The sequence below is a fragment of the Humulus lupulus genome, chromosome 1, assembly GCF_963169125.1.
Source record: "Humulus lupulus chromosome 1, drHumLupu1.1, whole genome shotgun sequence".
In the NCBI taxonomy this organism is placed as follows: domain Eukaryota; kingdom Viridiplantae; phylum Streptophyta; class Magnoliopsida; order Rosales; family Cannabaceae; genus Humulus; species Humulus lupulus.
In genome coordinates, this window is record NC_084793.1 from 62,961,997 (window position 1) to 62,973,999 (window position 12,003).

The 12,003-nt window shown below is 34.4% G+C and overlaps 1 pseudogene; it reads left to right on the top strand.

Moving 5' to 3' along the window:
* The window catches only part of LOC133815587 (protein NSP-INTERACTING KINASE 2-like), a 33,659-nt pseudogene extending 22,010 nt beyond the window's left edge, over positions 1-11,649 (top strand).
* Positions 11,650-12,003: the final 354 nt, after the last annotated feature.

A 12,003-nucleotide genomic window follows, 5' to 3' on the forward strand; every position in this document is an offset into this window, starting at 1 on the left:
TTTATATTTTAAAATCAATTAATATATTTTCTATTTTAAAATTTATTTTAATTATATAATTAATTTATTAACTAAAAAAATTAGGGGTATTTTGGTCATATTGAATAATATTTTGACCAAAATCCTATCTAGGTTATTATGTTGTTCCGTTTTGCAAAATGCATGGTTTGAAATGTCATTTAACAAAATACAGGGTCCACTCGGTAATTTTTGTAAAACATAAGGTCCAAAATGGTATTTATCTATTAATATTTATTGAAAATATAAAAATAATAATTTTCTTTTTCATTTTTTTATCATCCAAAAATATAAAATTAATGTCAATAATAAATCAGATACCAAAAATAATAATTGATGGCAAAATATTAAATAAAAAAGTGATTATTTATTGTAGATCCAAATTTGGATTATGCTATCTTTTGTGCTAAATTTGGCACAACTTTTAGCACACAATTGGAATTTTTTTTTTTTGAAGTATGCTATATTTTAGCAATGCATCGGAGATTTGACACTCCATTAGAGATGCTCTTAGATGCAACTATTGATACTGCTTAGTGACTTCCACTGCAATTTTTCTAAGACTAAAGATTATCTCCAATTGACTGCTATAAAAGTGGTGCAATGTTATATTTTAGCACTTCTTAAAAAAATATGACTCCAACGATGTTATAAAATATGTGCCAAATTAGACACAAAATGTAGTATGGACCACATTTGGGAAACAATAAATTTTAACATTTTTATTTACTTTTTTCCACTAATTAATACCATTTATTAAATAAAATATTTTTAACTTTTTGAGTTACTTTGCATCTTGTGTATTGGAGTACAATTGTAAAAATTAGGCAAAATATAACATTGATTTATTTTCTGGACTAAATTTAGCACAAAAATTACATAATCCATTGTAGATGGTCTAGGTGAGAATGACCTACAAATATATTAAAATGGTGACAAAAGTGACTTTTACCATCAAAAAATTACTTTGTGACTTTCATTGCTAATATTTGTTTTATTTTTCACAAAAATAAATGTTGGTTGGAGTTTTTTATTTATTATTTTTTTAAAGAAAAATGTTTTATTGGTGAAAAAGAAGAAAATTAAAATATGTGTTATTTTAGCTAGATTCTTGACAAAAATGATACATGTTTTTTAAATGTTTTATTAATTGAAAGCCTTTATTTAGGGTGATTAAAATTGTTGATTGTCCAATGAAATTATCGAAGTATTCTATAATGGAGGTGCTATTTTTGCCCATATTGGTAGGGGTGTCTCTATTTTTGGCACGTGGATAAATTATAACTTAATTTTTTTTATATGAAGATATACATTGTGGTTATAGAAGACATCATACCAGTTTTTACGAAATTTCGAATAATTTACGGTGTTGAAAACATAGTTCAAAATAGTTAGTTGCACGTGTATACAAAAAATTAGCATGAGTGCAACTAATTGTATGAATTCTATTTTTGGCACAATAAATTATTAAGAATTTTTTAAAAAATGGTGGTATGTTTGCTATAACTACAATATATCTTATCATATAAATAATTTAATTTATAATCTCCCTGTGTGCCCAAAACACACATATCCCAATAAAAACAAAAGTAGGGCCCACAAAAGAATTTCCATGTAATTATACACTTAATAGAACAACAAATTTGTTAAAGTTGGTGGGAAAGATTTTATTTGCATGGATAGTGAGGGAGCGTACTTCTTTGTCACCCATCTCAAGACCAATAAAAAATAATCACTTTCAATTAACCAAATAGTAGGATATGACAACCTTTCAAAAAAAAAAAAGTAATCTACCAAATAAATCATGTCCTACAAGCAATATTTTCCCAAGATTGCGAATGACGACGATTATTATTTATTAAAAGCAGCCATATATAATATAAATTATAATGATCCTACTATTTTATTATGGGATTATATCATTTTAGTACCCTCTCTTATTTGTCTTAATGTCAATTTGGAATTTATTGTTTCAATTAATAATATTGTGGTACATTGTTGTTTGTTTTAACACCAACTCAGTACTTTATACATTTCTATCAATTTTAATAAAAATATTTTTTGATTATAATCAAAATCACTATAATTTAATTAATTAAAATTATTTTTTAAAATTAAACTATATTAACAAAAAAATAATAGTAATACATTGTATATAATATATAAATTAGTTTGAAATTATATTTTCCATTATTTTTTATAAAAATATATTTTTATTATGAAAAATAGCATCAATTTATTTAATCCAAATTCCCTTTAGAATTAAAATATATTTATAATTTTTTTTGTCAAAAATGATATTAATTAAGGAAATTATCCTAAATACGATAATTTCATTTTGTTTTTCATTTTTACGTTCTATTTTAGTTTGTTTCAATTATATATATATTTTAATTTTATGTTAATCTTATCTTTTTATTTCAGGTTTACATTTTATACAAAAAAATCTCTCTCCCACTTCATTTTCCTCTCTTCCACGATGTTTCCATGCCCGTTCATGAATTCTCACGATGTTGCAACAATCTTGGATGGAAAAACTATTAGGTTGTTATTAGAGGATGATGATGTTTTCCCAATGATAGTAAAGAATCTTTTTATGATTTAAATGCAGAGCCCAATAAAAAAATTAAATATGTACAATAGAGCAAAGTAGTACCATACCAAAACTAAGAAAAATAGACATCCGAGCCAAAAAAAAATATAGAAGGTGTAATTGAAGTGGAGAAAGAAGAGATAATGAAATAAAATGAGAATGTTCTCCAATATGAGTTCAAGATATCTTCTATTAATAGGTGCAAGTATTAGTGTAATGATTTATATACCCGTGAGTGTTGACTTTTTAAGTGAAAGTGTAGGAGCGTAGAAATTTAAAGGAAATCGCCCAATATTGTGTATATTTTCCTCAATATATATACAACCCGTGACAACTCAACCAACCTCAATGCAACCCATAATAACTTAAAAATTCATATGCTAATTTCATCCTTATGCAACTCATGCAACCAAATGTAACCCATGACAACTTAAAAAATCATGTTAATTTTACCCTTATGCAATTCATGCAACTCACTGAACCTCAAATGCAAGCCTATGGAACTTAATGCAACCCCAAGAAACCTATTGCAAGCCCAATGCAACTAAAAGCAACTCAATGAAACCTAAAGCAACTTTAGAAAACTCATCTTAATTTCATCTTTATGCAACTCATGCAACCCACTACAATCTCAATACAACTCCATGAAACCTAAAGCAACCCTATGCAACCTAAAGTGACCCAATGCAACCCATGACAACTTAAAAATTTATATGGTAATTTCATTATCATGCAACTCACTGCCACCTAAAATGCAACTTATTGCAACCTAAAGTAACTTTAAAAAATCTCATTTGCAAATTTCATATTTATGTAACTGATGTATTTCACTACAACCTCAAATGCAAGTCTAATGAAACCTCTTGCAACCTCTAATGCAAGCCCATGTAACTCAATCAAACCCTCAAAAATTCATTGCAACATCAAATTCAAGCCCAATGCAGCCTCATGCAGTCAAAAGCAACCCAATACAACATCAAATGCATGCTCAATGTAAGTCCAAACAACCTCAAATGCAAGCTCATGCAACCCATGGCAACTTAAAATCTCAAATGCTAATTTCATCCTTATGCAACTCATACAACAAATTATAACCTCAAATGCAAGCCCAATGTAACCCCATGCAACCAAAAGTAACTTTGAAAAACTCATTTACAAATTTCATGCTTATGTAACTCATCCAACCCACTGCAACCTCATATGCAAGTCCAATGCTATCTAAAGCATCCCGCTGCTTATACGAGTTTCTAACTAAATCCCGGCTTTGACCAATAAACTACTACTACTACTACTGTTGTTGCTGCTGCTGCTGCTGCTGCTACTACTACTGCTGCTGCTGCTGCTGCTGCTACTGCTATTGTCTATTACTGCTACTACTACTGCTACTACTACTACTACTCCTATTCTTATATACTCCTCCAATTCCCTTGTGGCCTATCTTTCTTTGCTATTGCTCCATAAGATTTTAACCATAGGTTCACTTTTGGACCTTAACTCCTTATTTCCCTATTCTAGAACACATACTAGTCGTTCTTCATAATTGAAATCTTGTTTTAACTCTAGAGCCTTGTAATCGAGCACATGGATGGATCTGATATATATTTTCTCAACATTGATACATGAAAAATGTTATGCATTTCAGCTAATGATGGTGGTAAAGCCAACCGATATGCTACATGCCCTACTTTGTCCAATATCTCAAAAGGACCTATAAACCTCAGGCTTAACTTTCCTTTCTTTCCGAAATGCATAATCTCCTTCATCGGAGAAACTTTGAGAAAGACTTGATCGCCTACTGAAAATTCAACATTTCGTCTCTTAACGTCGGCATAGCTATTCTGGAAACATTGAGCGACAATCATTCGTTATCCTATCTTTTCTACTGCCTCAGTTGCTTCTCTTACAGCCTCGGGTCCTAAATATCGTCTTTCACCAACATCATCCCAATGAAGTGGTGATCGAAATTTCCGTCCATATAACATCTCATAAGGTGCCATGCCTATCATTGCATGATAATTGTTGTTGTAAGAGAATTCTATCAATGGAAGATACTTGCTCCATGATCCTGAGAAATCTAATGCACACGCCCTCAGCATATCTTCTAATATTTGTATGGTATGTTCTAACTGTTCTAACTGACCATCAATTTGAGGGTGAAATGTCGTACTTAGTTTTAACTTAGTGCCCATTTTATGCTGTAGACCTTCCTAGAACTTTGATGTAAAAACCGATCCTCTATCGGAAACTATTGTCTTTGGAACTCCATGTAATCTCACTATCTCTGCCACGTAAAGCTCTGTGTACTACTCAGCATTATAAATTGTTCTTCTCTGCAAGAAGTGAGCAGATTTCGTGAGTCCATCTACTATCACCTGAACAGAGTCATGCTGCTTGGTGATCCTTGATAATCCCGTCACGAAGTCCATCCCTATATCTTCCCATTTCCATTCGGGAGTCTCTAATGGTTGCAAAGTTCCAGCGGGTCTTTGATGTTTGCGTTAACTTGTTGACATGTAAGGCATTTTTCTACAAATTCTGCTTGTCTTTCTTCATCCCAGGCCACCAGTACACTGTCTTGACATCATTGTACATCTTGGTCGATCTTGGGTGAAGTGAATACGGAGTAGTGTGCGCTTCCTTCATAATACTTTCTCTTAATTCACCACTTTCGGGCACACATACTTGGTTCCTATATCGTAGCATGCCTTCTTTTGTCAAGGAGAAATCAACATTTTCTAAGCTTTGTACTGCTGTGTTCATCTTAAGAAGAAACTCATACTCTTGTTGTTTCTCCTTTATTTCCTCCATTAGATTTGACTTGATTGTGAGGTCAGCTAGTTGTCCAGTTATCAGCTCAATTCCGGACCTCTTAATATCATCTTGTAAGTGTTGAGCTATCCCCTTAAGTGTTGACAAGATTTCGTAAGTCCTCCTACTAAGTGCGTCAGCCATGACATTAGCCTTTCCCGGATGATACAAGATCTCACAATCATAGTCCTTTCCTAACTCCAGCCACCTCCGTTGCCTCATATTGAGCTATTTTTGAGTAAACAAGTACTTTAGACTTTTGTGGTCCGTATAGATTTTACACTTTTCTCCGTACAGATAGTGCCTCCAAATCTTTAGAGCGAAAACTACCACTGCCAATTCTAAGTCATGGGTCAGATACCGTTGTTCGTACTCCTTTAGCTATCTCAAGGCATAAGCGACCACTTTTTTGTCTTGCATCAAAACACATCCAAGTCCCTGCTTCGACGCGTCACAATACACTATAAACTTGCCCTTATTGTTTGGGATGCATAGAACTTGGGCTAATATGAGCTTGTCTTTTAACGTTTGGAAGCTTTCTTCGCACTTTTTCGTCCATACAAATTTTTGTTGATTCCGCGTCAAATTTGTTAAGGGTGTAGCTATTCTGGAGAACCCTTCAAAAAATCTTCTATAGTATCCTGCCAATCCCAGAAAACTTCTCACCTCTGTGGCACTCTTGGGTTTGGGCCAGTCCTTTACTGCTTCGATCTTGGCTAGATCTACTTCCACGCCATTTTTAGACACAATGTGTCCTAGAAATGCCACCTTCTCTAGTCAGAATTCACATTTCTTAAACTTAGCGTATAGTTGGTGACTTTTGAGTCATCCCAACGTCAGTCGTAGGTGCTCTTCATGCTTGGCTTTCGTCTTTGAGTAGATCAATATGTCATCAATAAATACTATGACGAACTTATCCAGGTAGTCCTTAAATACTTTGTTCATAAGATCCATGAATGCTGCTGGTGCATTTGTTAAGCCAAAAGACATCACCAGAAACTCGCAGTGTCCATATCTAGTTCGAAAACCCGTCTTTGGGATATCTTATTCTTGTACTCTTAGCTGATGATACCCTGACCGCAAGTCTATCTTTGAGAATACCGTAGATCCTTGTAGTTGATCAAAAAGATCATCTATTCAAGGTAAAGGGTATTTGTTCTTGATCGTCACTTTATTTAGTTCTCGATAGTCGATACACATCCTCATACTCCCGTCTTTTTTTTTTTTACAAACAACACTGGTGCTCCCCAAGGCGAATAGCTTGGTTGGATGAAACCCTTGTCTAACAGCACCTACAGTTGTATCTTTAACTCCTTTAACTCGGTAGGCACCATTTTATAGGGAGCTTTCGATATTGGTTCCGTCTTTGGTGCCAATTCTATTTCAAACTCGGTTTCCCTGCTCGGAGGTAATCTCGGTAAATCTTCTGGAGATACCTCGGGAAATTCACATACAATATGTACATCCTTTGGTTCGAGCTGTGTCTCTCGTGTTTTGTCCACCACACTAGCTAGAAACGCTTGGAACCGCTATTGATTAACCATTGAGCTTTCAGAGCTGAGCCTATCGGTATGAAAGTTCAGGAAACTTCTCCTTTGAAGGTGAACTGCTCTCTGCCTTTTGTTTTAAAGTTGACTGCCTTAGCCTTACAGTCTATCGTTGCCCCATATTTTGCTAATCAGTCCATGCCTAAAATTACTTTATAATCCTTAAGGTCTAACTCGATCAAATCTTATTCAAATCAAGATTGCATTTATTCAAACCCAAAAATGTTCAAGAGTAAAATGACATGTTTTACACCTAGATTCACGACAACTGGAGGCATAGATTCATGTGCTCTTCTTCTTCTTCTTCTTTGCAACGAAGTTTGGGGACGACGACAACAAGCTTCCATTGCAATAAGAACACCTTCTCCGAACCCATAAAGATGTCGACTGTGATTGAGTCCTCTGAGATTAAAATTAGGGATTTGGTTTAGAAAAAGAGAAAGGAAGATGGAGAAAGAAAGTATATATAGAAAGAAAGAAAGAGAAGGAAATGGTTTTCAAGGAGAAACCAAAATGGAGAAAGGAAGAAGGAGAAAGAAAGTAGATATAGAAATAAAGAAATAGAAGGAAAATTATTTTTAAGGAGAAACCGTATTTTTTAAAGAAAAAAATTCCAAGAAAACATAAGTGAAATGATATTGAATATATCGTATAAATGAAATAAACTTTAGTAATATATTTATTTTTGAAAAAATCCCTATTAATTAAACAATAAAATACTAGATATAATTTTTTGAAAAAAGTTTTAGTTTGATATAAACATTCTAAAATAGTTTTATATTCAATTTGCATTCAAAGAATATTAGTAAAGTAGAATCAATTTTAAAAAATAATGTTTTATTTACAAAATGTAATTTTAAATTTTCAATTGAAAAAGATAACTCATATCAAAATAAATGTTTATATTAATAATATTTAATTCATATTTTTCAATTACTATTATTTTTGTTTTATAAACATATTTTAATTCTAAAAATAATTTTTCCACGAAAATAAAATTCTATAAAGAATTTCAAAAATGATTTTGATTTCAATCAATGTTTTTTGCAACAATTAGTAGAAATGTATATCCTTAAATTAATTTATCATGTAATAAAATGATACGAATTAAAATAATGGGTATTAAGTTGGTATTAAGCCAAATAATAGTATATTAATTTAACACAATAGTAAGATGGTACTAAGATGAAAACTACGTGGTAGTAAAGTGATATATATTTTGTACAATGGAAATACCACAACACATGGTGTGGATAGATATACACTACAAATAGAAAATGAGTTGTAACACCCTGGGTAGCCAAGATCGTTACACTGTATATTTATAAAGGTGTGGGACTTGCTAATCAAGTCATTTAGTTAAAAACGTTCACTGACATTACTAATACACTAGGGTTAAAAGGGTTTTGGTCATAAAATATACATTTCATATAATTAAACGTTTTGTACAAGGGATCCCAAAAGAAATGGTGTTTGAAAGTCATTTTACAAAATTTCCAGAGTACAAACAACCACTAGCCACTCTAAGGGCAAAATAGACATTTATGGTCCTCCTGTTCCTGTCTCCTCCTCAACCGTGGCGGCCGAGCAACTGATCATGTACATTCTGCCTTCAGAGCTCTCCGATTCAGGGCTAATCAAGCTTACCCTTGCCCTTACCTGCACCACGTAGCACCCGTGAGCAAAGGCTCAGCAAGAAAATATAACATTATAGCACAAATAATGATAACAATTGAATAACCCTTAAAGCATGTTCATACACTTAGCATACCACATTCATCACATAGTCCATAGATGTAGCCAGAGAATCAACAAACCAACACTCAGCTATTCAACATGACATATTCATCAACCAATAATAATAATCAAATCACATGATAATGAGGGTCGATGCCTTTAGGTCGCACCCTCTGTTTACCCCACTGACTCCAGTCCGCTTAAACCGAGCTCAGTGCATAATAAGTTGTCCTCAGTTACCAGTGGCTGAGCCACGCCCTATGCGCCAATGAAAAATCCAGCACTCTTACGCCGTTTGTTTATTATTCACATGGCATAATACCATCCTTCATAAAGCATACAAAACAGGGAGCCCTTAGTCCCATTATATATTCACAATCGGGTGCAATTTTCTTACCTTTAGTTTCCAAGTGTATTGATTACGAAGGATGCCTGTTGAGCACGATCTGTTTCCCGAGACCTAGCTTATACCTAGTCACAACCAAGATAAGGGATACCATTAATAATTGTTAAAAGGCTTCCGGTTAAAGTTCTAGCCTCCTGGACACCGAATTCCACTAAACGCGGTAGTAGAATTGATCCTGAGCACCCTAGGTTATGATCCCGCGCTTAAAAACTCCAATAGGTCACAAATGTCCTTAAGGGCCATAGCTCAAGCTCCCTATGCCGCGACATGGCCCCAACCAAAGGCTCAGCCTTGCCCAAAAACTGACACGGGCCGCGGCCCTACATTCCCCATCAGCTTCAGAGGGCCGCGACCTGCCCTCCATCTCCAACACTCATCAACTTCAGAGGGCCGCGGCACGCCAAGAACTATGCCGTGGCCCGACCCTTTCGAACCCAGAAAAACCACTATTTTTAACAACCAAACCTCACTCAAAACCACCCATAACCATCTCAATAATATACTCCAATTACCAAAAACATTCTAGCATGATTTCAGTAACATAAGCCAGCAGAAACCTAGTATAGAAACTCATTAAAACACCATTTTAATTTATGAAACCCACACACTAAAAAAAACTAAAACTTGTCAGAAAAACCTAGAATTCAAACACTACATCATAAATTGGAGCTTACCTTCACTGAAGACTCAATCCTCCAAGCAATTTCTAAGCTAACACCTAAGCTTTCTGCCTTAATTCAACCTTGAAGTTAAGAACCTAAGAACTCTTAGAATCCAGCCCCAAAACTACATAATCAATTGATCAAAAATGTAATTCAGTGCTTACCTCAGTTCCTAGTTAGATTCTTTAGCTTCCACTGAGTTAATCCTCCAAATCTTCCATTCAATTCTCTGTGTTCCAGCCTAATTCCCTTAGTTTTTCTGTAGTTTTCCTTGAGAGAGAAGAAAAGGGAGAGGGAAGGGTCGGTTCTTGATATTTCCTCAACTTTCTAAGTTTTGTCTATCTATCCTTAAGCAATTAAGTCAATCCGGAGGGCTCGGGGTACCGAAAACGTCCCTGAGGGAAAAATGGTAAAATTCTCCAGTATTCCCACCTAAGCTTCCTAACCTCAAATATATCTCCAATTATTTATTTCCATAGCCTGATAACCCAAATAACCATCTAATACCCGAAATACTCCTTGACTTGCCCCAATTCAAATATTAGGTCCCGTTGTGACTTTCCCGCTAACTAGCTCCCTAGGATCGCTTCAAGTCGCATGCTGCAGATTTACCCACATAATAATGTGGTCCTCACAATTATAACATATAATCACATTTACGCCCTCAACGGGCTAAAATTACAAATATACCCCTTTAAGCTAAATGGGGCCTACATGCATACTAATACTCGTAGACATGCATTTCACATATATATTCATATAACCATACAAGCATACTTATCACAGTATCATGCATTAAACTATTTAATTCACACATAAACCAATCATGCCCTCCCGGCACACTAATCAAGGCCCTTAAGCCTTATTAGTGATTTTTGGGTCGTTACATGAGTTTACTTCCACATTGTATTATGACCAATGTACTTCATGAATCTAATCAATGAAATTTTGTTATATAAAAAAACAGTACATATATTCCCTTCTATTATATATAAATTTATGTGCACTGAACACAAAGTAGGAAAACAAGACGACATATAGATACCATGACAGCAAAAACGCAAGGAGAACATGAGCTCTGTAAAACGCTATGATCTAGTACTTGTAAAACTTTTAAATGCTCATAAACTTATAAAAGAAAGCCATTTATTATATGAAAAATCTCAGTGGGGCCTGGCTAAAACATGCCAGTTGGGCCCAATAGTATAAAAGGAAAATAATAGTTTTCACGCAACGTTTTAAAAATAATTAAAGTTCAAGTCCCACTGATAAGTTTTGAAAAGTTAAAAATAAACATAACATTATTCTTTAGAAAATTTGGCATAAAACTGATCGTTTTCTCGTCCATAGGATCCCCCACGCCATACACACCCTGACGTTGGAACTCCCCACATCACCACGCGTGCCAGAGAGAACTCCTATTTGCTACCTGGAAGGGAAAGTGAGGGAGTGAGCTAAAACCCCAGTAAGGAAGTACAAATAACACACAAGTATACACAACAAAACATATTCATATTCATACATTGATATACAATCATAAACATAATTATCATAACCATCATCATCATAATCATAATAATCATAACATAACCATCATAAACATAATCATCATAGCATAATCATCATATCTTTGTGAACATGACTCGCTAACTTGTCCACGTCACATCTTGAGGTAAACAGGATCTCTGGTCCTTGAATAACTTGTCAATGTCATATCTTAGCCTTGCTACTTTTGCAGCCAGATTCACAGATGGTGATGCTGGAGCTGCAGGTTGGACTGGTGGCATTCCTATGTCAGGGGTTGTCGAGGCTTTAGACCTTGTGGAGACACCCTTTCCTCGGCCTCCTCTCCCTCTATTCGACATTATGAGATTCTAAGGCAATCAAAGAAAAATCATAAGGAAGGAACATCGAATAATGGTTTGATAGATATTTGCAAAGATCATACATTCAAACCACATCATTTAGAGTTTGCAAAAAAATATTAAACCTTAGAATTCAAAATGTTCAAATTATTCCAAAAATTTAAATAATCCCATAAAGTGTTTAATGACCAAAACAAAAATCATTTAAGTGTTTAGCATTTCATGGAACGATTTACGTGACGGACTCTAGTCTTCAACTGTGGACTCGTCCCCTTAGCTGTAATCAAAGACATCCCCCGGGATGTGAAAGTAGCTGGGAGCGCTCGCCATGATCCTCATCCTAGCGGTCACACGTGGTATGGGTCGA